Here is a 26,877-nt window from a genome sequence, read left to right as displayed (position 1 = left end):
TGTACTTTGGATAATCCATTATAGAACTCAAACTGTATTTGCCAGGCCTCTCAAAATGCCTCATAACTATGTGTTTGTACATTTATCTGGGAAGATATTATCTGAGGGCAATTGTTCTTCCCAAATGCTTTCTTTAACTCAAACAGCAACACTTCCAAATTTTAATGAAAATGTGGCCAATTTGGTGAAAACCAAGTGACAAGTTTGTTTTAGCATGCCAATGAGATTAAGAAAATAAGTATTTTAATTATTGTTATTGATTTTAGAAATCAGAAATGAAGAAAACAAACTTCTTTGTCCAAAGACATTTCTGCAAGTGAAATCCTCTGAAAAACTGACAGCTAGCCTCCTATTTTAACCACTAAATCATAAAAATGTAATACCATGGGCAAACATTTGAGCGTTGTCACTTGCAGGAGTCCCCAGTGCTGTAGCCCCATCAAGGCCACAGATCAGGGGAAGGAGCTGGCAGAGGGGAGAAAGCTGCACCCTCAGTGTCCTTCCTTACTGGGTCAGGACTCGGTCCCAGCTGCTCGCTGTCTAGTCTTGTGGGGAGGCAGAGAATTCTTCTGGGGACACAAAACATCGGGTGTTAAGGATGTCATTGTTCTTTTTTAAACAAATGTTAGCTCTTGTGATGTGCTTTTCAGGACAGGAGGAGCCGCCACAAGGGAAGGTATATCTTCTCCAGGAGCTGACGATCATCCAGGGAGAGCAGAGTCAAGGGCTGCAGAGTGCCAGCCCGCTCCTGTCCTGTCTCAGGGACACCTCAGTCCTCACTCCCCCACCCACCTCCTGGCGACCCCCGGTGGTTCCCATTGTATCCCCCGAGGCCCGTGTATGCACAAGACCTGCACTGGGAGCGGCAGAGGGGCCAGGGAGCTGGAGAGCCCTGGGGAATGTGCAATGGAGGCGGGGTCCCTGGTGCCGAGGTGGGGCCACTGGGGTTTGTGTGGGGGGATTGGGGAGTTTCTGGATCCTCCCTCCAGGATTTTCAGCATTGGGGAGCTCTCCTTTCTGCAGTGTGGAGGAGCGCTGGGCAGGAGGCGGCGCGGAGGTAGGTGGTGGGCGGCGGGCTCGGTGTGGAGATCTCCGCTGCAGATGGCGGGAGCACGGTGCTGGGGTTGGGGGATGGAGTACAGGGCTGCTGGCGGGCTGCCCCAGGCAGGGGAGCCCAACCTCTGTCCCTTGGAGGAGCAGAGGAGTGCCGCCTGGCCGGCCGGTCTCTGTGTCTTGGCAGAGCCCCACCTTGGTGGGGCCTCCTGCCCACCGAGTGGAGGTGCAGGGGGTGGCAGGGAGTTGTCTGCCCTCTGCACGCACCCTTGAGTTCACGCCCCCCCCAGGGACCCTGTCTAGGCCAGGTCGCGACATCTCCAGGTAAACACTTTCCTTCAGAAGATGGCCTGTGGTCAGCGCTCCTCTGCCTGACTCTGCTCAAGCTATTGGGCTCTTCATTGCCTTCATTAAACAAATAAACGTTGCTACTTCCTTGGGACCACTTTTATAGAAAAGCTTAATCCCATTAATGGTTTCTGATAATTGATTCTATATTTGCAAGGTGAACTTTGAAGCCTGTGAATTGTTGTAAACTGCATTTAATGAAATGAGCTTTAAACAATGTTTGGTGCAAATTATATAGCTTCCTAATAATAACTCACCTTCTGTTAACATAGACGGATGACTGATGAATTGATGACTGACATAATGTATATGGAATTTTTGTTTCAGTTGAAAAGAGTTTCTTGGCAGTTGGTGCTAAAATTAAAATAGGATAAGAAGGAGGTTGTTAGAAGTAGTGTGTGTTTTGTCGCTGTGCTCATTTAGAATTGTAAGAATTTAGATTTGGAGAGCCCATAGAACAAGAATTTTGAAATTTTGATTTGACTGACAAGGTGAAATGTCAAAAGGCCAAATATGGTAGGATTTCATTTATATGATATTCTAGAAAAGATAAACCACAGGGAAAGACAACAGATCATTAGTTGTCATTAGTTTCAATATTTAGTTAATCATTTAGTTTAATACTTTAATCATTAGTTTTAATATTTCTGATTAAAAAAATAGATTTTAATAATAGCATCCTAACTATGCTTTTGGATGATACCAGAAGTTAATAACCTATTCTTCAGTAGGAAGAAATGACATATTGGCTGTTGGTGTCTTTGAAGTGTAAGTATTGGCGGTAATGAAATTTTTAAATAAGCTTTTTTGGATTCTGAACTACTGATTTTTTTACTAGATCCTGTTGGACATGGCATATTACAAGTTTCAAAAGGCTCTTTAAATTATTGTAGCAGGCTAAAGCTATTAAATTATAATCTAAGATCTTTATAGATGAAACAGGCAAAAATACAAAAAGCCATTCATCATTTTATCTTTGTTAAAAAATCAAGTAAACCTTACCATATACATGAGTGACTTTTGGCTAGACAGACCTGAACTTGACAAGATGGACTCATTAGTATGGTGAACTTGTTTTGGAATGTTAAAATGGGAGAAGATATATAAGTTTTACCTGAGGGTGACCCAATTAAATATGGTGGGTTTAGCTGTATAAACAGCTAAACAACACTCTTTCTGAGTTATGATCTTGATTAAAAAACTGGTCATAGATACCAAGAAATTTGGACCATTTTATGTATCAATATATTAAGATGTCTTATTTCTCTGATAGTTTCTGATTTCAGGGTGTCTGGGAAAAACAGCTTCTCAACATAAGTACTTTGGAATATAAATTTGATTGTTGACATTGAATCTTAGAATTGTTGAGTTGGAAATAATTTTAGTGGCTTAACATCTTCATATTACAGGAAATGGAAAATGAGGTTTCTTGAGTTAACTCATCCATAGTCTGACTGCTACTTTAGTGGCAGAGTTGGAAAGAAATTTTCAGATGCTTGTCTCCAGATTCCTAGTACATTGCTCTCTGTGCTACGTAATATTAAGTAGACTAACCAGTGAGTTACTGTCTCAAATCATATATGTAGCCAGCAGGGTTAATTCTTTCCCATATGCATTTCTTTCCTTTCTTTTTTAAATAACTACTAACCACAATTAATTCTTTCCCCTGCCATGTTTAATGACTATCCTTGTGCGTGTCTCCTCGAGCACACATGTGAAGGACTCCCTACAATGGACACCTGCCAGTGAGTGGATTGCTGGGTAACAGGCTGATGTGCATCTGCAACTTTACGAGCTGCAACCAAATCATCCTCTGAAGTTTTAACAATTTCCATTCCCGCCAACAGTGTCTGAGTCATCCTTGCCCTGGGAATTGTCAGATTGGCATTGAAAGATTTTTAAACTATTGCCAATCTGATGGGTGAGAAATGATGTATTTGTTTTCCTATTTCTACAACTGTTTTGATAAATGTACAGAGCTGTGCAACTACCAAAATTGAGACACAGAACAGTTCCAGCACCCAGAACTCCCTTGAGCTGCTCTTTTGTAGTCAACTCTTCCCCCACCCTTAACACCTGGCAACTAATGATATGTTTTCTTTCCCTATGGTTAGTCTTTTCTAGAATATCATATAAATGGAATCCTACAGTATTTGGCCTTTTGAGTCTGGTTTCTTTCACTTAGCATGATACATTTATTTGAGTGTTCATCCATGTTGTTGACTGTATCAGCAGTTCCTTCTGTTTTATTGCTGAATGTAGTATCCATTGTATGAATGTACCACAGTTTATCCATCCACCAGTTGAAGGACATTTGAGTTATTTTCAGTTTTGTCTTTTTTGACTATGAATAAAGCTGCTATAAATCTTTGCAAACAAGTTTTTGTGTGAACATGAGTCGTCTTCTCTTGGGTAAGCACATAGAAGTAGAATTGCTGGGTCATATGGTATGCATATGTTTAACTTTATTTTTAAAACTGTTTGTGGTAGCAAAATCATGGCCCACAAAGATGTCCTAATCCCTGGAACCTGGGAATACATTAGTTTACTTGGCAAAGGTGAATTCATTTTGCAGATAGAATTAAGGTTGCTAATCAACTGACTTTAAAATAGGGAGATTCTCCTGGATTATCCAGGTGGGCCAAGTGCATCACAAAGGCCCTTAAAAGGGAAAGAGAAGCACGTAGAGTAGAAAAAAGATGCAACAAGGGAATCAGGGCCAGAGAGATGCAGAGTTCTTGGTTTTGAGTGTGGAGGAGGTGGGCTATAGGCTAAGGAATGTGGTGGACTCTAGAAGCTTGAAAAAGCTAGGAAATGGATTAATATTTAGAGTCCCCCAAAAAGAACCTAATTCTGCCTACACCTTGATTTTAGCCCAAGGAGACCCGTGTCAGACTGCTAATCTACAGAACTGTCAAACAATAAATCTGAGTTGTTTTAAGCCATGAAATTTGTGGTAATTTGTTACAGCAGCATAACAAACTCCACTTTAAAACTGTTTTCCAAAGAGGCTGAACCACTTTGTGTTCCCACCAGCAATGTAGGAGTCTTCCAGTTACTTTCCATCCTCACTAACACTTGGTATGGTCAACTTCTTTAATTCTAGTCATTCTAATAGGTACGTAGCAGTATCTCAATGTGGTTTTTATGTGCATTTTATCTCAGGGTTAGTGACGTTGAGCATCTTTTCATGTGTTTATTTGCCATTTGTGTGTCTTCTTTGGTGAAATGTCCAAATCTGTGCCTATTTTAAACTTGGATTTTCTTATTGGCGAGTTTTGAGAGTTCTTTATAGTCCTGTCAGATATGTGATTTGCAAAGGTCTTCTCCCAGTCTGTGGCTTGCCTTCTCCATCCTCTCACCAGCGTCTTTGGAAGGTCTGTGTAACGTAACTTGAGAGGCTCCACATGACATTGTCTTCCTTCATTGGGAAAGAGTGAGGTTGGAGCACCTGAGTCCAATCAGACGTTGATCAGAGTTGGGGCTGGGTCTCACTTTTAGTAAACCCAGCCCTTCCGCTTTCCCCCGTTCCTGTTTGCTGTCCTCCCCTCCCCCACACAGGGGACTGGTTCTAAGTCTGGTAGATCTCTGTCTTCTCAGGTTTAGGGGCCCACAGAAAATTCAGCTACACCCTTCAGACATCTCAGTGCAGCTCTGCAGCCTCCTACCTTACATCGCTTCACAATATGGCAAATTCCCTGAAGGTCAGACTAGCGGTATGTTGGACTTAGGCCACTTCCACCATTTATGGAGGTTTCACTTTGCTTTGTGGAAGCTTTTGGTCTAGTTCCCCAGATTCCTGTGTGGCACCAAACTTAGCACAGGTGCTGTGAGGAAGAGCAGTTGTGTGTCTGAAAGCCCTCAGGTTTCCTCTGCCACACCAGTCCTGCAGAATGACTACAAGTTTGGCTAGTTTCTCTTTTCCCTAGCCGAGTCTCTGACTGAGCAAGCCAGATCCTTGGCAAGCAGCCAGAATCAGAAAACACCTGCAGGGGAAGGAAAGATAAAATCCTTGCTCACATAAAAGAGTTTTTCTTCTTTCTGGAACTTTAGTTGGTTGATTCTTAAGTTCTCTGATGCTCTAAAAATATATTTATAACTTATCTGGCTTTGTCCAGTTTTGCAGCGAGTGCTTTCCTGTCCTAATCTACTCTAAAACAGAAATTCCCTTGTCATTAGTTTTTAACTCCATCAGTTATACATTGTCAATATTATTATTGTTTGGTAATGTCATGCTTTCAATGATTTATTCAGATGTTTAACCTTTTTTATCCTCATGATCCGTTTTTACATCTTAGCATTTCTTCTATCGATTTCTTTCTTCTTAAAGTACATTCTTTTTTACTTTTTAAGTTTTTTCCTTGAGGAAGATTAGCTCTGGGCTAACACGTGTTGCAATCTTCCTCTATTTTGTATGTGGGTCAACACCACGGCATGGCTGATGAGTGGTGTAGGTCCACGCCTGGGATCCAAACTCACGAACCCAGACAACCAAAGTGGAGCGTGCTGAACTTAAACCACTACACCAGGTGGCTGGCCCCCTTAAAGTACATTCTTTTGAAGTTCCTTAATGAGCCTTTGTTGGTGGTAATACTATTAGTAAATGTTTGCATAAAAATATCTTTAATTCACCCCAGTTCTTGAGATATGGTTTGATTGGGTATACACTGAAAGTTGTTTTCTCTCTGTACCTTGAAGATTTAATCCAACGCTCTCTTGCCTTCTATTGTTAAGAAATGTATCATAGGTCTAAATGTAAGTCTCTGTAAGTGTTCTGGCCCTCTTTGGGGCTTTGAATATCTCTTTTGTATTTGGTGTTCTTTGGTTTCCCTGAATAGATCTGACACTAGATTTTTTTAAAATTGTGCTTGAGATATATTCAGATGCCTGAATCTAGAGCACAATTCTTTTATCAATTCTGGAAGTTTCTGTTATTATTTCTGAATATTCCTTTATATCATATATATATATTTATATTATTTAATTCAAATATATATACACATACTTATGTTATTGAGACACATTCAATATATATTCATTAAATATATATTAATATTATTTAATTCAATATATTATATTATTCAATATAATGATTTATATTATTCAATAAATATACATATATTATTTATCTATATATAGTTTCCTGTACTTGACCAAACTTAAGCTAGGCTCCTTTGAGCCCTCTTTTTCACTAGGCCTCAATCTTGGCCTAGAATAACTACAGCCTCTCAGGACAAATGGTTTCACCCCCACACACACATTATAAGACTTAAACACTGACATCGTTTCTAACAGCTCAAATCCACATCACTAGGATGACCCCTGCCCCCTTATAGTGCCTGCCTGAGAAAGCTCAAGGCAGCCAAAAGAATTGACTGTTTGTTCTGGCCAACACTCGATCATTGGCCCCTGACATCCCTTTCTTAGAACATTTACCCAAAAGTGCTTACAACTGTGAATCTTTCCTCTGTCTTTTTGAGTTGTATATGTGTCTCCTATAACTGCATTTCTCAAGGTCCGGAGAGCCATTCCTTGAGAGGATGACAGGGTGTGTGTCTCCCAGACTCTGTGAGAGGAGAGAAGTTAAATTTTGATCATTTCCAAATAGCAGACACAACTGGCCAGATCACACTGCACTGACCAACACTCTGTAGCTTTTCCCTCCCTGACTCTACTGAGCCACTGTTCACCCCTCTGCCTGCTCCCTCATTCTCCCTTTCAAATGCCCAGTCACCTCTGTACAAATCAAATTGAGTTCAGCCCTGTTCCCTCTTCCCTACTGCAGTGGTATATGACTGATTAAAATCTGTCCTGACCACTTTAACTCGAGTCTGGCTTTGTGTATAGTCTACACTTGACACACATACGGATAATCTCATGCATATGCATATATATGCATATACCAACATAACCATGGGCCCTCCAGGACCAGTTCAACTGACCCCATCTTATCAACAGAGTAGTTAAGAGTTTTCTTTCAGGAACTGAGACCCCTCGTCCAGTTCAGGCCAGTTGAGACCACCAACCCATCAACTGGGCCTGTGCAAATGCTTGATAAGTGACCTTTTTGACATCGAGCTAAAAGGTCCATCCTCAGATCATGGTAACACTGCCAATTTGTAAACACACATCTGATGAAGAGCCATGAAGCTTGACTTTTCTTGTGCAGATCATCAATTACCTCACTTCTACTTACTTCCAGTCATCTACTTCTACATGTCAGACCACCCTGCCCTTCATCCCACAAATTGTGCCCCAAGCTCTGGATCGGGGAGACAGGTCTGAGACAGACACATGTCCCCCGTCTCCTTGCAGTTCAACCTCACATAGTAAAGCTACAATTCTTTCCCCAAAATCTGATGCCAGAATAATTGGCTTTTTTAATGTGCATTGGGCAAGAGAACCCCAATATTGTGCAATAACATCAATACATATATATACACTTAATGGATGTTTTTTCTTCTTTTGTTTGCTGAGGAAGATTCACCCTAAGCTAACATCTGTTGCCAGTCTTCCTCTATATTTTATGTGGGTTGCCACCACAGCCTGGCCACTGATGAGTGGTGTAGGTCCACGCCCAGGAACTGAACTTGGGCCACTGAAGTGGAGTTCTCTGAACTTAACCACTAGGCCATGGGACTGGCCCATCTCTAATTATTTTGAAGATGTTACAAGATATGCAATTGAAGTTTCACTATGATCCCTGGATTTCCTTGCTGCTCCTTTAGTCCCTCACTTCAGTGTATGTGTTTCTTGCTCCATCTTTCATGCTAGAGGAATTCCTCAAATGTAAAGTGGTCCTTGGCTACCCATTCATGTTTCTGTGATGGGGAAGAAACAGCTGAGTAGGATCTCTGTGGGCCTGATGCGGCCTGTGTCTCTCTGGACTCAGTGTTTCTTCAGGGGTGTAGAGTATTAAACTAAACAGGCAAACAATGTTGATGTCCACGCTGATCTCTAAAAACATACTTATTCCACACATTCCCACAATGACAGACATCCTCTGAACACTTGGAAATGCTGACAACACACACCCACACCCACATACACACTATTTGCAAATGACCAGCAGCAATCAGACTGTAAACTACATCTGATAGTGCACACTGATACTCAGAACATACACACAAACTCACATACATACAGACCACTCGCTGTCTCAGAGCCCACAGTGACTTGAACTCTCTAAACACACACAGACATCAACCAAACACACCTTCACATAGATGCCATAATAGCCATGCACCCTGTGACCATACAGAATTGCTGAACAAACACACATCCACACAACAAGGAGCATGGCCGTGCACATGTGGGCTTGATCAGGGGTTTTTTTCACACCTCAACATCAACATGGACACCCCGGGGTGAGAGGGAGAGGCAGAGGGCACAGGGAAAAAACGTGGGGGGCAGTCAGGGGGCACTTGCATAAAGCATATGATACTTGCAAAGCTGGTTGCTAAATGACATATGAGTCAAGGGTATGAGGAGCCAAGAGGATCTGAAATGGTACAAAGGAGGTGACTGATACAAACCCATCACAAGATATTTAAATGTAAGGAAGAGTGATATTTTAAAAGGCACTGAGGAGAGTGCACCAAAGCTTAGATATAGTTCCAGACAATGAGTGACATGGTATTCTGGCCAAAGAACAGCCATTATTGTTGTTAAAATTCCTATTTAAATGTTTCTTATAAAATTATACTCATTGAAAAATGACAAATATTCATTGGTTTAAAACATTTAAAACATTTCAGGATAAAATTACTGCCAGTTCCACTTTTATTGAGTAGCTTTCCTTGGGCAGCTATAAAAGCTGGATAAAGCACACAGAACAGCTGCTTGAAGGGTCAGAGAACATCCCGTGCAGGCAGGACTTGGGGGTCTATAATCTCTGAGATGAGGGAAGCACAAGATTGTGAGCACCAGCTCCATGCAGCTTCTCCCCTAAGGCATTTGCTATTTCAACAGTGAGAGAAGAGAGTCTGAGTAGAAAGAGGAGGAAAAATGAAATGAAATTTGGTTCCAGCAAAGTCCAGTAACTTCTGCTTCCAGTCAGATGTGGTAAAGGCAGAGCAACAATTAAACATTGATTTAGGGCTGACCCCATGGCTTGGTGGTTAAGTGCACATGCTCCACTGATGGCGGCCTGGGTTCGGATCCTGGGCGCGCACCGACGCACCTCTTGTTTGGCCATGCTGAGACCGCATCCCACATACAGCAACTAGGAGGATGTGCAGCTATGACATACAACTATCTACTGGGGCTTTTGGGGGAAAAAAAAACATTGATGCAATAAATACTATGTTTGAAAACACCAAAGGGATATGGAAGCAAACAGGACTAGATGAAATAAAATTTCAAAAAAGGAAGAGCCTTTTTAGGTGAGATTGCCAGACATGTCCTCACCTGGGGGAATTTGCTTAATCTGGACTCTGATAATCAGACTTGTCTTACCAGAAGACAATAGTAAGTACAATCTGTCATATTCGATCTATGTTAGATTTTTAATATCACAAGCTTTGTTTGGCTGTTAATTTTTATTGCCTCCACTAGAAGACTCTGTGAAGGGAAGGACATTGTATCATTTGCCACATGATCTCTGGAACATTCTTCAGTTGGGGCTGTATGACTTCTATAAATATTTGTTAATTGTTGATTTCATGAATGCTGTGGACTGAATGTCTATGTAACCCAATTTCATACATTAAAATCCTAATCCCTGAAGTGATGGTATTTGGAAGTGGGGCCTTTGGGAGTTAATTAGGTTAGGTGAGGCCATGAGTGTGAAGCCCCCATGATGGGATTAGTGTCCTTGTAAGGAGATGGAGGGCCAGAGTTCTCTCTGCCAGATGAGGGTAGAGCAAGATGCTGTCCTTCTGCAAAACAGGAAGAGAGCTCTCACCAAAAACAAACCAGCTGAAACCTAGATCTTGAACATCCCAGTCTTCAGAAATGTGAGGAATGTATTTCTATTGTTAAAAGTGCCCAGTCTAAGTGCCGGTGGTGCAGTGGCTAAGTCTGCGTGCTCCACTTCGGCGGCCCGAGAGTTCGCAGCTTCAGATCCTGGGTGTGCACTGACGCACCGCTTGTCAAGCCATGCCGTGGAGGCATCGCATATAAAAAGTAGAGGAAGATGGGCACAGAGGTTAGCCCAGGGCCAATCTTCCTCAGCAAAAATGAGGAGGATTGGCATCGGATCTTAGCTCAGGTCTGATCTTCCTCACAAAAAATATAAACAAACCCCAAAAGTGCACAGTCTAGGGGGCTGACCCACTGCCTAGTGGTTAAGTTCAGTGAGCTCCACTTCGGTAGCCTGGGTTTGGTTCCTGGACACAGACCTACACCACTCATCAGTAGCCATGCTGTGGGGGAGACCCACATACAAAATACAGAAAGACTGGCATGGATGTTAGCTCATGGTGAATCTTCCTCAGCAAAAAAAATTAATAAATAAAGTGCCCAGTCTATGGTATTTTTGTTACAGCATCCCATACTGACTGTGTGAATAAGTTCATTTAGATTGATGATCCTTCTTCTACATGACACGTTATTGTCAATGATTCCTAAATTGGTGTGAGTGAAATTTCCCTTAAGGATCATAATGATGTTAGGGCCTTTCGCCCTAGTTATGCACATATTGATACACGTGAAAACATGTTGCATCAAGTGCTTTATTGACACCTTAGTCTCACACTTCATCCCATTAGCCTTCAGTGAACCTCAGTGTTACAGCCAGTGCTTTGGGCAATAAAGGAAAGTCCCTGGACTGAGGAGGGGCTGGTATCCATCATGCAGCTCCTGTCCTCTTCCCAGCCAGCTCCAGAGCAGGGTCAATTTACAAGATGGGCCTTCTTCCAGGCGGCTCTGTCTTTCTCCCAGCCTGTTCTCATTTAGGATGATCTCACCAAGAGTAATGAGTGGAAATTTGGAGGGAAGAGCTACAGAAGGCATCTCCCAGGGGAAATTCTTTGCGGTTACATGATCTAGAATATGGACACCCGGCTGCTCTAAGGTGTCCTGAAAATGGAACCCTTCTCATGTCTGCAGTATCCTTCCATGTCCTCTTTCCCCTCCATCTCTCTGTTCTTGGTGGCCAAATTCCCTTGGCAACAACAATAAAAAAATGAAAGTAGGGAATGGCCCATTTCCAGTCTCAGAATTCTGTGAAATTTTACTGCCTATCCCCAGTCTCCCAGGACTAACATCCTTTTGACTCTTTTAAGATTAGATTACATTTTAATCTCCTTTAATCAGAGTTTTCTCTCATCCTTGTTATGTATATACATTTTCTAATAGAGAATATTGAAAACATTATTTTTGGCCCTACAATTTCCAGATTCATTCATAGATATTTTCTGATGGATGCATGCTTTTGTAATTATGTTTATAACTCCATTAACTACAGAAATTGACTAAATGATGAGTAGTAATGCACTAATACAGGAAAGTGACCCATTTTTATTCAACATAAAGTTTCATGTTTTCATCAAGACAAATACATGAATACTTAATTATTCCGCAAAAACTCTTACTGTGTACATGTAAACAATTATAAATCTATTGGAGTTGGTTTACCTTGTTGATTATTCCTTGTTTCTGAATTGTGCATTCAGCTTTTCCATGAACACTTTAGAATTCTGCATCCTTATCCTACCATTTAAATACTAGGTGATCGACAAAAGTCCAAATGACTTGTCCAGTTGTGAGCTAGTGTGTCCTTTGTAGGGTGTCTTCCCGAGTACGTTTTCCAATGTGAACTCCAGCTGATGGCCTTATGACACTGACGTAAATACTGGTGTCTCTACAGATTATGGGGACAATGATGTGTGGTCCTTTACATAGTCATATATAACCTAATACTTTTCATTCAATTAGTGTAAGGAATGCTATGGATTGGGGACAATTAATAAAAGAAGATTGATTATGAACATGCTGTTAGGGAGAAAAATTGAACCTCTGGCTATAAAGGTTTACGTTTTATGCAATTAATCAGCCACACTAACAAACCCCGCTCATAGGCAGGGCTATATACATATATATATTAGATTAAGATTATATCATCCATCAGTTTGAATGTGCTTTTGTAAAGTATGCCTTGTTTCTCTTGCCCTTTCATACTGGGAGAAATACGGAATAGATAGAAAATGACTGGCTTACTCTGATCATAACTCAGATCACGTAGGGCTTGAATCATTGAACAAATGAGCCATTAACAGCGGCTACACCACTGGGATTTCCTGATCTAACATCGGATATACACCCTATTGTGGATATGGGCTCTAGAATAGGATTGTGCTGTTATCCTGAGGATAACTTGTTCTGTTGATCAATATTTTGGATCAATAAGTGATAAAATATTTTGACTAGCTGGTCTAGATTTTAATCACTCGGTGGTTATTTTCTTCCCTGAGTTCACCCCAACCAAAATTCTTAGTCCATTTAAGTTTTGTTATCCCTTGATTTGGCTTACCTTTGTTTTTTTTTTTAATTAATTGAATCTCCATAGGGTCTTCTTGCCTTATTTTGTCATTCCCGCCTCTTTAGGGAAAGGTCAATTTCACTGTTTAAATGTAAGAGAAAGTATAACTCTAGAGTGGCCGCTCATACAAGTTCTCATTTAGACAACAAATGATGATGTTGCCTTTGCAAGGTCTGCTCACCTCGGCTTTTATACCGTGTCACTGAGCAAGCAGTGCCTGTAACACCAGAAATGCCAGAGGAGATGCTTTTTCTAAATAGGCGTGGGCTGTGTTTGCTGATTTTCTTTTACTTTTTAAAGCTTTCTTTGAATGCCTACCTGTGTTGGGTTAACAATTAATATAATAAATAATTATTGGGTTGAATTTATTTTATTGTTAACTTTTGGTGATTATGTGTTCTGATATAAGATTATGCAAGGAGAAACAACTCTTATTCCTCATAGTAACAGTACTACTTCTATGAACTAATGGATTAATGCAGTATTAGATTAGGAGTTAGTTTCTGTGATTGAAATTAAGATAAGTATAGTTTTGAACCTGAAGTCTTTCTTAATTTGTGGCTGAATTTAGGCCAACTAGGGTATTGTTTGTACTCCCTCTCTAAGGAAGGTTGTATCCTGTATCTAAAAGGCTGTGTGTCTTTAGAGTTGGGTCTGGGCAGGGCAGGAGGCTGGACAAGTGTGGAGCTTGCTCTGGCCCAAAGGGATGAGCAAGAGACACAGGGCACCTGCTGCCACACACAGCCGCAGCAGACATCACCCATCAGTCACGACATGCTGGGCTGCAGAGCCCAGAGAGCCCCCTAGTCCTCAACAAGGTGCACTCCGAAGCCACTTCCGGGCAGAGCAGGGGACTGTGATGAACCCATTTGCCGTCCTGGCTCCCCTAAGACGTGCTGCAGGCCTCCTCTCCCCACTTACTCCGCCAGCTCCTCACTGTCCTCGGGACTCAGGCCTTCAAGACCTGCCATCAGGCTGGCTCCAGCACTTCTCCTTCCTTTTCATTGCCTCCCCTCTCTGTTCCCAATCTAGTTCCAGGGCAAGTTACTTGTGGCTCCTGAGTGCTGCTGGAAGGCCCTTCCTTCACCCCATCCACCCTGTGTGCTCCTACTTACCCTTCAAGACTCGACCCCAATGATGCCTCCTCGGGAGACCCTCCGTGATGCTCCATCTCCCCAGGCCTGCTCTGGGCCACCACTCTGCCTCCTGCCCACGTCCATCACTGCTGGGAACCTTGTTGAGCCCCCTTGTCTGGTCTCCATGTCCAGCCTAGCCCCTCAGGAGGGGAGGAAACGCTTAGGCTCAGGGCAATGGAGCAGATTCCTGTACTGTGGTGAGAGTGCCCACCCCAGGAGAGGTCATTCTTTGGGCTTTTACCAGCTTGGGCCCAAGGCAGCTCAGGGGGAGCCAGGACACAGGGAGGCTGGCTCTGGGCTCAGCAGGTCACAGGGTCGGCCTAGAGAAAGGGCACAAGGGACCACACAATGGGCCTCAGGAGAGAACCCCAAGTCAACAATACCCTTGCTAAGGGCAGCAGGGGCCAAAGGCAGCTGCACAGGCCGCAGGAGGTGCTGGCGAAATTTTCCTCTGCTCCGAGCGTCTCAGGGCTGGATAGAAGGAACTCAGGAGGCCCGTCTGAGGTGGAGGTCACCTCGGGGGCATGTAAGCAGAAGCTGAGGTTCCCACAGCAAGTGGAATCTGAAGAGGTGACCCTCAGATGCCTTGCAGCTCTAAGGGCTCCGAGTTGGAAGTCAGTCCCCTCAGTCACAGCCTCCAGCTGCCCCCTCACAGGGCTGTGCCTCTCAAACACAGCTCCCAAGGCGAGTGGAGGCTGAGGGTGAAGGAAACCTCCTATCCATGAGAACTGCTGTGATCCCGGCCTCCCACAAGGGGCCAAGGATGATGAGCAAGGGACAGAGGGACTGACCCACATGACTTCCCCATGGATTCTGAACATGCTTGTGATTCACGGGGCCAATTAGTATCTGTCCTCATCTCCACTCCTTTCTTCCCAAAAGGACATGTCAGTGTTTACTATGACAGCCACAGACACATCAAGGGCATCTGGGAAGAGTCATGTGTACATCTGGTGAGAAAGGAACTGTGAAAACCAGTAATATCTGCATCCATGTGTGCAGATACTGACATCTACATACAGCTGTCACATTCCTCCAGCAGCCCTGGAATACTCCACATCATGCTGGCAGGTTTTGGCACATGGGAGCCAAACCAACTGGTGCTGTCCCCGAATGCCACCACTGCTGGGGCCTACCATGAGATTGGGCGTAGCCTGGGTGCCATGCCCCATCTCACAAAAGTCTGGCTGTTGTCCCGGACGGTCTCACAGCCTTTGAGGATCATGCACTCCATGGCTATGTTTTCCTGGATGCTCTCTGTCTCGTTTACTTCATTGTTCATTATCCTGTGGGGACAGAAAATAAGCCAGAGACAGGCTGCCCCCACCTCTCAGGGAGAAGGGAATGCCGGGCCTCTGGCCAGACCTAGGAGGAAGGCCTGGCACCCAGGATTCTCAGGTGGAGCCTGTGGTCACGAAGGGGGAGAGAGCATGCATATTGAATACCTGCTGTGCTGGGCACTCTATGGGCATGATCTCACATCATCCTTCTGACAGCCCAAGGAGACAGGTGTTCTTATTTCAGAGAGAAGAAAAGGGAGATTAATAGCTAGAAAGCAGGTCTGATCTAAAAGTCTGAACCACGTGGAACAGAGATGGCAAAACTGGGAGGAGGATGGGAGTACAGGAAACAACCTTTCTTCATTACTCTGCCCCCCACACCACTACTGGCCTTATCTCCATCCATAGAACTCCACCCACCCATCCTGCCTCAGGGCCTTTGCACTTGCTATCTCCACCCCTTCCCCAATGCACTTTATACAGTTGCTTCCTTAATGTTTGGGCCCTGGAATGGCTTAGTTTTGGAGCACCTGGCAATCCCACTGGCTCATGGAAAGACTGACTTCAGTAGGCTCCAGCACATCTGGCGGGGAGCAGGACACACCTTGCCCCTTAATCTGAGAATAAGGACAACTCTCCTATTTGTCCTGTTCTGACTGCCGCAACACCCCTCCTCTCCAGGAGGTGGAGCCATTTAACTGCTTTTGAAAAATAGCATTGGTGGAAAAAGAGGAGTGTGAGTTGCCAACTTTGCTAAGAACCTTGGTGGGTTTTCAGGAGTCTTAGGAAGTTAGTGATTTTGGAGGGAAGAGCGTCTGGAAAAAATACCCCACCTACTCCAAGAAAAGCACAAAACCTCTTATTTGTCTGCTGATGCCTCAAATTCTACAACCACGACCAGATCACCAAGAGGGCTGGTTAATATGTGTGGTTTACGAAGTTCTCTAGTAGACACTGTGCAATTTAACCCTCCCAGCAATGAGAGACGACACTGGTCGAGCTGGATCAGTGATTAACGAACTCAGCGTGATGAGCAAATTACTGGGCCCCTCTGACCCTCAGTTTGCTCACCTGTAGAAGGTCAGAGTGAGGATGGAAGAGAACGCATTTCACGTGTTGACCTCAGACCCAGCACATGGCAGGTGCTTGAGTAAAGGGCCATGATCACTGTTGCTATTATCACTGGTTGCAAAGTTGTTATTATAAAAATATTATTATCTGTTGTTTTCTGGTTATCAGACTGGGGCATGGAGATGGGGTCTCTTCCTTAGGATCCTCAGTCCCTCCTTCCCAGCAATGCTCTTCTCAGCAGCCCAGGCCCTAGCTCTCTTCTAGGGAGGCACCTTTCAAGAATACGCTAGTTCCCTGGATATGGACTCATTTTTGGAGGTTAGCAAAGGTAAACAGAACCATTTCTTTTGAAGAGAGTGGGGATTTTGCTGAGGAGGGCTGTATTTGCTAAAATCATGGGGGCAATTCCAGAGTAGCAACGGTAGTTTCACTCTTAGAAAAGTGCCAGCTGCAGCTGCTCAGGACTGCTGCCAGCCCCAGTTGGGGCTTGTGCTGAGAGCCACACCATCCAACAGCTGGGGAGGATTTCCCAGGGCCAGTTTCCCGGGGGAACTGGAAGTGACGACCTGGGTTACAGTGAGCCCAAGAGATGAAGTTCAGGAGAAAAAGCGGGACAAAGGCCAGAGGTAGGAAAGAGCCAGCCCCAGAGGAGGAGTGTTTCTGAACACAGCCAGGGAGGATAGGTTATCTGATGGCTTCCTGCTGGGCTGGGAGCCTTCCTCAGTCCCCCAAGGGAGGGAGAGAGGAGGATGAAAGGGCTGCTGTCAGGGCGACAGGAAAATCCTCTTCTGTGCCACTAGGGCTGGGTTCAGGCCAGGTGCAGGTGATCAGGTGGCACAATGGACGAGTAGGCTTCGGGAAAGGGGGTCAGGGTCTTGGGACAAATGCCTTGGCACCCATGTGCCTTCCTCACCCCTGCCGGCACCCAGACAGGGCATCCCGCAGTGACGAGGAGCCTCGTTGGAGCCCCAAGTCTTCTCCTTGGGGAAGTGTGCAGGATTTGGCTCCTTGTGGCACGAGAGGACGGGGGTCCCCACACCACAATGGTTTTTGTTAGTCTGTAATCACTCTCTGATTACATCTGCTCCCTGAATGAACCTCCACTCTGAGGCATGTGCCATGTCCTAGTCCAGCCTGGTCCTCTCTCTGCCCAGCTGGGAGCCGTGGCCCTACTGGCTGTCATTTGCTGGACTCAGGAAGTCATTTAAGGCACTGAGTGGTTGGCAGGGCTGGGGACTGGACATCACATGATGCAGACCAACCCTCCTTTGCAGCTTCTGGCAGCCCATTACTGAGTACGAGGCTGCTCCTCATCTCTTGGCCTCCATAAGGTGGAGACCCCAGGACTCAGCTCCTGGTGCGCATCTCGTTCCTGCCTAAACTCACTCCCCTAATGATCTCACCAGTCTTGTGACTTTAAATACCATCTCCATGCTGATGGCTCCCAAATGGCTCACTCCCTTACACCCCAGATTCAAACGCCCTCCTCCCTTCTTGTCCACTCCACCACTGTTGTCCCTCTCAAGTTCAATATGTCCCCAGTAAAGCTCCAGTAAAGCAAGAAAGACTCCCCCTCCACACCTGCCCCACCGGCACCTTTCTCCATCTCGTTTAGCAGCAACTCCGACATTCTCGTTGCTCAGCCAAAAACTCTGGACTCACCCTTGACTCTCATCTTCTCTCTCCTCACACCTAATGCATCAGAAACTCCTATTGGTTCCATCTTCAAAACACACCCAGAATCTGAACCTCCTCCTCACCTCCACTGCCACCACCTGGTGCAGGCCAAATGTCAACTGCTGCCTGCGCTGTTGTAGGCGCCTCCTCCCTGGTCCCTCTGTTTCTGCCCCAGCAGAGAAATGTTGCCCCTGCACTTCGGGGACTCAAAGAGGAGCAGCAGAGGGTCCTTGACCAGAGGGCTGAGGCCTATGACACTGGACAAGTCATGGGCTTCTCCACCCATGACACTGCCTGCTGTTGACTGCAGCCTTGGGCACATGAAGGCCCATCACCCAGGACCCCCTCTGGGGCTCCTATACCACAGGTTGTGACACACTGACACTGGAGAACAGAGGAAGTTGGCAGAGTGCCTGCGAGTCCCCGGGCGGATCCTCATCCTGGTAGGTGGGCCCACGTGAGTGCCCAGGGTCCTTCCTCAAACCCCATCTGTGCCAGGGACAACACACCACCCACACCATCCCAGCAAGTGCCCCCTGGGTTTGACCTATGAACTCCTCAGATTGCTCCAGGGACCATGCTTCCAGGTGGGGCAGGCTGGCGGTCCCCCAACCCCAACCCCTTAGGATCCTAACCTGAACATGAGCTTTTACCATCTGGGGCTCAGCAAACTCCCACTGGGGAGCATCCTGAGCCCTGGCCTGTCCACTGGTGGGGGCACCCGGGAGCCGGGCTCACCTAGACATCTCCTCCAGTTTAGCCCTGGCGTCGTCCAGGCTGTTGGCTCAATGAGCTCGTGAAAAGTGGGCCAGGAGTTTGTACAGTGTCAGAATGTGCCTGGGAATCTGCAGCAGGGTGAGGCAGGGGGAGAGGGACAGAGGCAAGGGTGGGGAAGGAGAGAGACAGTGATGAAGCAAGTCAGAGAGAGAGCAGCAACGTAGAGAGAGAGAGAGAGAGAGAGACAAAGTGGATGAAGAGTGGTTCTCTCAGCTCCCAGCACTCTCACGAGCAGGGCTGAGGACGGACACCCACAGCACTTCTGATCTCAGACTCTAACGTGGAGGCTCTTCCAGGGTCTTGTCTGGGGCAAGAGCCCAGAGCTTGAGGCTCTAAGCCAGCAGGAGAAAGGCCCTGGAGGTGGGCTTAGGACCAGGAGCTCCCACTCACCTTCCCACACTACCTGCTTTGCTGAGCTGGACAGCCCTGCAGTCCGCTGGGTCAGGGGCTGGCTCTAACCCCATTCTCCAGGCAGACCAGAGCTGGGTCTGTTAGGGCCTGGGCTCTCCCGACCATGGCCCCTTGGTGCCCCCAGGTGTGGCTTCCTCCCAGCTGGGGCCCTCACTGCCATGGTACCGCAGTGGGCTCCCCAGGCATGTGCCCTCAAGGACAGGGCTAGATGGCAGCTGGAACATGGGGTCAGTGAGGAATGTCTCCAGCACCCTCTCCTTGCAGTCAGTTTGGCCTCATAGTGCTTCAGCAGCTTGTCAAAGTCACTGTTCTGCTTGCAGTGGGCCAGGATCTGCAGGCTGTACTGGTGGCTGGAGACCAGCTCCTGATAGAAATTGACCATGGGCAGCAGGATGTCCAACAGGTCTGCTCGGGGAGATGCCCCACAAGCCCTCGGTCACCCAGCCCCACCCATGGAGGTCAGGGCCAGGCTCAGACCTCCCACCCAGAGACACCCTTGCCTTTGGGGATGACTCTGGCACCACTGCCCTATCCAGGGCCAGATTGGTGGCCCCAGGCATCAGGACAACATCAGAGTCACAGATCTTTAGAGAAGGGGCCCCGTCTATTCTGACACCTGTGTATTGGAAGGTCAGAGAGGGCTGTCATGGGTGCTGTGGTATGCCCTGCCGCCTGAAGTGTCTGAAGGGCCACTCAGCTCTGGAGCTTTGGGGGTGTCAGCTGAGGCCTCTGTGGTAACTGAATTGCAGCTCCACATCCCCCTCGGCCCTGGATACCCGAAGAGGCCTCCCTCCCAGAGTGCCCCACCAGTGACAGAAGTGACCCATCCGAGGTCATAAGCTGAGTCAGTAGCTGGCCTGGAACCAGGTCTCCTGAGTCCCCCATTCCAGGGCTTCCCCCACATGACATGCCCTCCCGAGTCACATCCCTTCAGCTGTCTGTCCCTTTATCCATGTGTCCCTGTCCTTCCATGCCTCCCCACGTTCAGCAAAGTGGGTCTGCTGCTGCCCACTCTGTCCCAACCTCCTGGATACACAATACCCTGCCTTCCAGTCCCCGAGAGCCCAGCCAATCTCCCCAAACATGCCCTTCAGTACTTTGTTGGCAGGGATGGGCCCACTGAAACCTCTGGTTATAAACTCCATTAGAAAAGAAAAATGTAGGGGCCGGCCTGGTGGCACAAGTGGTTAAGTGCGCGCGCTCCACTGCGGCGGCCCGGGGTTCGCTGGTTTGGATCCCAGGCACGCACCGACGCACTGCTTGGCAAGCCATGCTGTGGCGGCGTCCCATATAAAGTGGAGGAAGATGGGCACAGATGTTAGCCCAGGGCCGTCTTCCTCAGCAAAAAAAGAGGAGGATTGGCGGATGTTAGCACAGGGCTGATCTCCTCACAAAAAAGAAAAAAAGAAAAATGTGCTTCCTTTGCGATAAACTCCAAGTGGGAGCTCTTACATAGGGCATCCCACTACCTATGGGACAGCACCTTCAACCACGCAACTACAGGAAGTGCAGACTTCATCTTTATAAGGTCTCTTCTAATTGTGACCTTGGGGAAAGCGACACTCTCTAACTTAGGAAAGTGAACAACAAAATGTCACACTAAGTGTGGGAGAGGCGTGATGCAGGGGTCCTGCTGGTCATCCCTCGGGGCCGTCAGGGCGGTGCAGCCAGCTTGGAGAGCAGTGATGCAGGGTGGATGGAGTGGGAGGCTTGACTGTGCTCCTACCTTTTTTTTCAGTCATTCTACTTTTGGAAACCTGTCCCAAGGAGACGCTCTCTCATATGAACATTTCAGATGCAGAGATGAGTGTTTCTAGTAACAAAAAATTGCAACAACGTTAAGAGCCAATGATGGGAGATGGCTGCATGGATGATGGCATGCTCACAGGTACTGGAGCATCATACAGCCATCAAAAAGCATACTTTCAGCATGAGAAAACACTTGTGCTATAATGTTAAGTAAAAAAAAACCCACATCAAGATTCAAATTCAATATTCATATGTGTGACAATATGTAAATAAAACGGGAGGAAAAAACCCAAGATCTGTGCATAGAAAAAAATTTGAAGAAAACACACCAAAGTGTTTACAGTGGTTATCTTTGGGAAGCAGAACTATGGTTGATATAGCTTTCAACATTTTCTGCTTCTCTAGATTGTCAAATTTTCTCAAATGGGTTCATATATATTATTTTTAAAAGGGAAAAGTAGATAAGAAACTAAAAATATATCACTTCGTCCTAGAAAAACAGCTTTTGCCAACTTGTCTTTCTTCTTCTGCTCCCTCTGAGGGATTCTGTGGGTTTTTAAGGGGCCACTGTTACACTCTGGGAGGACAGAAGTGCCACCAGCCTGGAGGAGTGGGCCCTGGAGAGGGACTTCTCAGGTGGAGGCGGGGCAGGAGGGGCCGAGGACTTCTGCCAGGGCTGCCTGCTCACCCAGGCCCCAGTGGGTCAGCTGGAGATGCAGGCCTTAGGGCCTTGGTAAAGATCTGGTGCAAACCCACGATGGCCTCACTGACAGAGGAGCCACAGGGTAAGCTCTGGCCACGGAGTTCCTGTCCCTCCAAAGCCTCGCCCAAGTCCAGCAGAGCTGAGGGGCCCAGGAAGAGGGCAGGGGCTGCCACCACCCATGGGACTCTAGCAGCAAACGCCTTTCTCAAGTGACACCTTATGTGAAAACCCCATCAGCGGGATGGACTATGTAACTTGTGGGGCCCAGTGCAGAGCAAATACGCAGGACCCCGTGTTAAAAAATGACAAAATTTCAAGATGGTGACAGCAGAGCACTAAACCAAACACAGGCTTTTCTAAACATGGGTCACATGCCCCGGAAGCTGGCAGAGGACGGGAGCTGCTCTCGCTGCCAGCCTTCCTTGCACCCTCAGTCCCACCTGCTGGGGTGACCCTGAGGGATCTTAGAGGAACTCAGGGCTCTGGAGAATTCAGAGGAAATGCCACTGATGATGTGAAAAGAGCTAGGGCTTGAGACCCACACAGAGCAGGCTCAAATCCGCCTTATGCTGCTTCTCAGCTGTGTGACCTCCAGCAAGATGCCTAACATCTCTGAACCTCAGGTCTTTCCTGTAAAATATGAAAGTGAAATGAGGTCACCCCTGCAAGTAATGGGACAATTTGAGGGCCTGGTGCAGAGGAGGAGCTCAGTAAATGCTAGCTCTCCACCACCCCCTTTTTGGGAAAAACTTTGAAAAGCAAAAACACCCAGATTCTCCCAAACACCTGCTCTGTCACCACCTAAAGAGCCCTGGGGAACATGCCTTCTCACTGTCAGCTTAGCAACAGGCTGGGTAATGGGCCTCTGAGCACCCCTGGCAGCCACATTTTCATGGCTCCCCTCCCAGCACCCTCTTCCCCGCCCATGCTCCCCAGCCAGCCAGCTCCAGAACACAGCCCGAGTCTCCTCTCCCAGGATGAGCTGTAAGGATGCCAGAGAGACTTCTGCTACTTCCTGCAGCCCCCTCCCCTCCCAACTGTTCCTCCTCTGCCCCTGCTCATCACCCCCATCTCCTACCACCCTGCAGAACTGGGGACCTCCCCAATGTGCCTGGGGTTTGAGCTGAACGACAGAGGGGAAACCAAAGGTACTCTGTCTTGCACTCCATTTGTGGACAGGAAAACTGAGGCCCAGAGAGGAAGAGTGATCTTCCCGGAAGGCAGGGCAACCCCAATCTAGGAGCCTGTCCCCCCTCCCTACAGTGGCCTCTGTCTTTCTCTGCCACATCAGATTCCCCTCCCTCGTCCCATTCTCCATGTGTGCTCTCTGTTCCCTCTTTCTGTGATGACCCAGCACTTTGGCTGTTGGAGGCCCCTGATGTTGTCCTCCTCGGGGAGCAGTCACAGGGGCTGTCCCCTCTCCCAGCAGTTTGTGCCCTGAGGGCAAACCCCCACCCTGGGTTCTCACTCACTTAGTACAATAAGAGCAGGGGGTGGAAGGTGCTGAGTGGGCGCAGAGACACCCCTGAGCTGTGTGGCACACATCCAAAGATAGTAGCTCAGGAAATCACAAACATGCCACAGAGCCAGCTCTGCTCCCTTTTCAGGGCATGTGGCTTTGTCCCCTCAAGCCACTTGCTGAACCGCAGGATGAATGGGCTCTGACAATTGAGTGAATGGAGCGCTGTGAAAGTAAAATAGGACAGTTACCTGCTCTCCACTTCTGGCTTGCTAAAACTACCCCGGCCTGTGCTTGAAGAGCGGCTGAAAATATCTAATGGAAAAATAGTGCCAATGCAGGCTTTTCTATTTTTTTGATTCTCTGAGAACCTTGGCACATGAAATAATGGCTGTTCTTGGATCTGAACTCTAAAGAGCTAAGAGACACACAGGTTCGTGGAGAGCTCAGAGACACATGGATGGCCAGTGAGCACCCTCACTGCCCTGATGTCATCACCTCCATGCCAGTCTGCTCTCTTTGCCAGTTCTGGGATTTGCATGTGGTATCCTTTTCTCTTTAGGATAGTGGAGTGTGTGTGTGTGTGTGTGTGTGTAAAAGTAGTCTGTATGTAATACTGATAGTGCTCTTCTCAGAGACATCTACAGGACATCAACTTCCTAGGGACCAGAGCAAAAAGCAGATGCAGTCAGGTCAGGCGCTCTGCTCCCTCCACAGGCAACACCAGCAGTCTGCGAGTCTGTATTTAAAGATCGGTCTGGGTGGGCAAAGCCCTGGAGAGATGTGAGCCTGGGGACCCTGCAGAAGCCTTGGCCATGGCCCACCCCCGCTACGAGCCAGTGTCAGGTTGGTGACAGGAGCCCCAGCCCTGCTGAGTTCGCAGAGGCTGCCTTTCCCTTATCTTGCAGGTCCCTTCTGGGGCTTCATTTGCTTTGGATCCAGGTTGGCTTGGCTGACGTCCAAGGCCTGCTCAGCTGACCCTTGTCAACAATGGCCATGGAGAGTTGGGATTTTGGTTTATTATCCCAACTTGCCAGCTAGAGTCCACCTCTGGTGGCCCAACCTGGCTCAATGCCTGGCGTCTCAGCTGAGCCCTGCCCACTTGCCACCCCACAGTCTGACCTTCTTGGCCCATCAGAGGCAAACCCACATTTGCCACACCCCTTAGCAGCACTGCTCATTGGCTCCTGCCCCACCCCAGTCCCCTCTCTGGAGACAGTGTCTTTAATCCAGAATGCATTTAGTCAGTGCAGTCATTGATGGAGGAATTAGTCCAGGGTTTTTCCTTGTTTGTTAGCAGTCAAGGTTTTGCTAAAGATCTCTGTACTTCTTGCTTTTCCAACAGCTGTCACACAACTCAGTTCTCTCTCCTTCCTTCTCCATTCCCTCTGGCCTCTTCCAAGCCTAAGAGATGCCCATCTCTGTCTCCGTTGGTGCCAATCCTGTCAGCATGTCCTGATAGTGTCTCTGTGGTGGGCACCAAGCTGGGCACAGGTGAGACACAGCCAGAGGTGGATAAGTCAGATCCCTTCCCTGGAGGAGCTTCCAGCATAAGAAGGGGGTCAGATACCCACAGAGGTAACTTATACTCCAACAAGGTGAGGCCAGAACAGAGGTGTGTACCTACTGCAGTGGGAGGGTCTCACCATGGAAGCCACAAGCGCTACCCTGAGGTTTGGCAGGACAAAACAGGAGCCCAAATGGGCTAGCCCCACGGTGTAGCGGTTAAGTGCACAAGCTCCACTGCTGGCGGTCTGGGTTCGGATCCCAGGCCAGCACCGATGCACTGCTTGTCAGGCAGTGCTGTGGTGGCATCCCATATAAAAGTGGAGGATCATGGGCACAGATGTTAGCCCAGGGCCAGTCTTCCTCAGCAAAAAGAGGAGGATTGGCTGGATGTTAGCTCAGGGCTAATCTTCCTCACACACACACACGAAAAAGAAGAAGCCCAACTGGTGTGTTATAGAATGGAAGGAATTGGAGCAGAAGGGATGATGTGAACAAAGATGCAGAGTACGACAGGGTGTTGAGTGCAGGGCAGCAGGGGTGGGGATGGCAGGAGGACCATGGGAAACAGGACTCAAGGCACAGAGTGTGCCCTGCAGAGGGGCTGCCTGGGGAGGGGTCAAGGCGGCCCTCTCCATGTCAAAGTTGGTTTGCAAACCTGATTCCACGGCTACAGTTTTACCTTAAACCCTGAACTAAAGATCTCTGCAGTTTCTTGCAGAGTCAGCCTTCCAGGATTCTGAGTGCTCCCAAGCCAGTAAAATACCACGACCATCTCTAAACTCCTACCCTGCCCTTTAGGGCTGCCTGAGCCGTCCCAACTTACTTCCAATCATAAATGGGAGAAAAATAGCTATTAAAACAATGAAATGGTGCCAAACTGAGGATTCTAGAGGAGGGGAGGATTCTTCTCAGAGGAGGATGCTCCCTTTGTTTTAGATGGTCCTTGGAGCTTTTTGGTTACAAAAGATGAGGCACAAGAGGGTTGTTTAGATGGGAGAGAAGAGACTGAGACAGACTGGATAGTTTTGCTTAATAAATTTTGTGCAGACTTTTGTTTGGGTGTGATCTCCTGTTACTTCTAGGGAGAGATGGCTGCGGGTGAGGGTTCTGGGGGTGGCGAGTATAGAGGGAGTAGAGACAGGGCCGGTGTCTTGGATGTGTGACCTGTGCGCAGCCCGCTTAGAAGGGCCTAATGCCTGGTTTAAAGCTCTGCTATTACTTCCTTGAAATTCTTAAGAGCCCTGCATTTTCATTTTGCACTGGACCCAGCAAAGTATTTAGCTGGTCCTGAAAAAAGGTGTAGACAAGGGTATATTGGTAAAGGATTAACGACCAGCTCTCTGAAAGAAAAACTCTGACTGGTAGCACTGGCCGATTTCCATGGTGTAAACATTCCTACCTTGGCCCATTTTAAGCTACCACAGGGTAAATAACAAGCTTGCAAGATTCTTGAAAATTTCACAACCGACTTGCCAATTGGTGTGAGTCAGCTCCAGCACATCACTGGACGGGGGTGAGGGTCTTGGCAGATAAAGGGATTATGAACACCCCCACCACCAACAAAATGGCAGTTGGGAGCATGTGGAGAGAGGCCACTGTGAGGAGAGGAAGTCAGCAAGAAATCCCTGTAGCAGGAAAGGCTGAGTGACAGGAGGGCAAGGATGTCTTCTATTCACCTTTAAGCCATTTTCTGTTTCAGTACTAGAAATCCCCTCGACTGTATCTAAGCCTTTCAGAAAGTCTGGTCTATTCTTGGCCAGTGTCAGGGGCTTGGGGACTGAAGGAGGAACCAGTCGGGTGTCATTAGGGCTTCCATGGATACTCTGGTTCTCCTCCTGGGACACGGGAGGACTGTACTGTCCAGGGCCCTGAGGTCGGGTGTGGTCATGTGACTCGCTTTGTCCAATGAAATGTGAGCAGAGCTGCCAGGCACCATTTGCCACGTTGCTTCCCCTGCCATGGGACTGGTGAATTTCCTGATGGTGGGAGCCCCGTCAGCCTGTGTCACTGACTCTGGGTGAGAATGTTGTGGAGCAGAACCCACAATGGACACACAGTGTGAGAGAGAAAGCAATCTTTGTTGTTTTAAGCCACTGAGACTTGGGGGCTGTTTGTAATTGCAGCAGAATCTAGCTCCACCTGATGGACACATGGAGTGACCACACGGGGGTAAGGAGCAGTCAAGACTGAGTGAAGACAGCCACTGTGGGAAGTGATACAAG

The 26,877-nt window shown here is 47.3% G+C and overlaps 1 protein-coding gene across 1 annotated transcript in view; it reads left to right on the top strand.

The window, feature by feature from the left end:
- The first annotated feature begins 974 nt into the window (after positions 1–974).
- Positions 975–26,877, top strand: part of LOC147913957 (uncharacterized) — a 72,304-nt gene continuing 46,401 nt past the window's right edge. Inside the window, exon 1 of the transcript XR_015556211.1 lies at positions 975–1,057. The gene's annotated coding sequence lies outside the window, so the exon portion shown is untranslated. The remainder of the gene's footprint in view (positions 1,058–26,877) is intronic.

This window comes from Ceratotherium simum, chromosome 24 (genome assembly GCF_057802395.1).
Source record: "Ceratotherium simum simum isolate JZ-2026a chromosome 24, ASM5780239v1, whole genome shotgun sequence".
NCBI classification, from domain to species: Eukaryota; Metazoa; Chordata; class Mammalia; order Perissodactyla; family Rhinocerotidae; genus Ceratotherium; species Ceratotherium simum.
The sequence above is the reverse complement of the archived record's forward strand: the minus strand, read 5'-3'. Positions and strand labels throughout refer to the sequence as shown.